This window comes from Corythoichthys intestinalis, chromosome 6 (genome assembly GCF_030265065.1).
Source record: "Corythoichthys intestinalis isolate RoL2023-P3 chromosome 6, ASM3026506v1, whole genome shotgun sequence".
In the NCBI taxonomy this organism is placed as follows: Eukaryota; Metazoa; Chordata; class Actinopteri; order Syngnathiformes; family Syngnathidae; genus Corythoichthys; species Corythoichthys intestinalis.
Window position 1 is genome coordinate 31,399,592 of NC_080400.1, and position 2,226 is coordinate 31,401,817.

Here is a 2,226-nt window from a genome sequence, read left to right on the forward strand (position 1 = left end):
AACAACTGGAACAGTAACTGAGGAAATAATTAGCACAAAACACGAATTCTGATCGTTATTTACATCTGTAGCGCTGCAATGCATGCTAGGAGGCATGTTGGACCACAATAGACAGCAGGTGGCAGCAGAGGTTGACCGTCTCCCCCAAGGGAGCAGTGATGGCTAAATGAAGCTTTTTGAAGCAATGAAGCTTTGCAGTCAATTGGTCCAAAGCGTCATGATTTTTCATTTGGTCTTATGACAGTCGTATTATGCCGCTGTCAAATAAAGTGTTACCAGTTAATATCTTTCGGTTTAACTATCCCATTATACAGTGAGGACAGCTGCGGCTTATAGTCCAGTACGGCTTATCTATGAACAAATGCCGTTTTCGTGCCAAATTTGGTGGATAGCGGCCTATAGTCAGGTGCGCCTTATAGAGCAAAAATTACAGTATTTATTTATTAATTTATTTTAGCCCTTACTGGGCACTTATTTAACTCATTGCCTACCATTGACAGTTCTAGACGTCTGATTCATACATACTGACCAATCAAAATGAATTGGACGTTTAGCACAGTCAACGGTGCTGAAAGATGACCATTCATGGTTAGTCCTCCCGGTTTAAATGAAATGGACGTCTATCGCCGTCAGTGGCATGCAATGATTTAAATACTATGAAACAAAAAACCTCTACAGTCTGACTTGAGGCTGTAACCAATGTGTATTTCTGTTTTTAACCTAGTTTTGCTTAACAATTTATTCATTTATGAATGTATTTTTAAGTATATAATCTTTAAAAATACAATATAATTTTACCAATTAAAAAAAATATATATGATAATAATTGCTATAATAATTAACTTCAATAATATTTAAGTTTTTTCAATGACCAAAAATAATTCACTTGTTCTATAAAGGGTTAAAGGTGTCAACTTTTGAATAGCTGTAGTGACCACTGTCCCTGAAGGGGTCAATTATGTTTGCAGTGTCTTTAATTTTACCTAAAATAATGCTGAGGGCGTTGCTCTGGCGCCCTCTACTGACGAGCCACCACTATTAAGTAGCATTCACACGAACTACTGATTTGATCCAGACTGTTCGTCAAGGATCAGCAAAGACATGTCAAACTATCATCTACGGAAGGAAGGGGTACTAGGCTGTCAGTGCAGATGTTCCGTCAGCTCCTCGCAGCCATTATGCACCCCACCCCCCACCCCCAGGAGCTCAGTGGTTTGACAGAAAGGGTGAAGGGGTGCACTCTGTAAATGTGACACAGTGTTACTGCAGCACAGAAAATGGCCGTGTCACTACAGTGCATCAATCAGAGCGTTGAGGAGGCTCAACTACTGAGATGTTTTGGAGCCAGAGCCCAAGGCTACGGCTCTCTCCTCCCCAAGACATGCCTACTTTACATGGAGATATAATCTGTAAAAGCCAATGTACAGCGGGGTGGCACGCAAATTTTGTTTTCCAAAACCGAGTCTGCGGTTGGCATCAATTTGAGCAAACGCGCAAGAAGAGCAGGCTCTTGGATTTCTCCTGCACTTAACAGATAACATGCAACAGCGCTAATCCAATAACACAGAGTAAGAGCGTCATGGAATCAAATTGTGAAAATAAAATTTTACTTATACAATACATTTAGTAGCTGTGTTATTAGAAGGGAGAAAGGTGAGTAAGTAAGTATTTACAGGCCTAAAGCAACTTGTGAAGGAGCTATGGGCAATAATAGCATGCAATGTTAATGTCACATATATTTTTTCCATAACGTTTTGCTGTTCTTGGACTATAAATTATGTTTGTGCATTTCTGTTGCATTTAGCAGATAATATAAAATTTTAGCCAAGGTGAGACTTTGACACTGAAATATTAAAAAGCCACAAATATTCCTTTCAAAAACTTTAATTTAATAATACAAGCAATTCCAAAGGGATTGATACAACTAGTTAAAAACTATCTAAAATATGGTAGAAAGGATTTAATAGAGCCTCGTCTTAGGGTTGGATGGAATTGAAATAACAGGTATAAAGTGTAACAATAGACATATATGTCAGATATTAACCAGAAGTAACAAAAAAGTTTTTTTGTTTTTTTTTAAAGTCTCAAATTGATTATTTAAACTGGAAAAGAGCTTGGCTGTCACCTTATAAATACTGTAGTATCAATAAAGCCAAGGTGGTACATTTAAATATTATATATATATTTATAAACACACATAATAATGATGTGTGCTCTTTCTGTGGG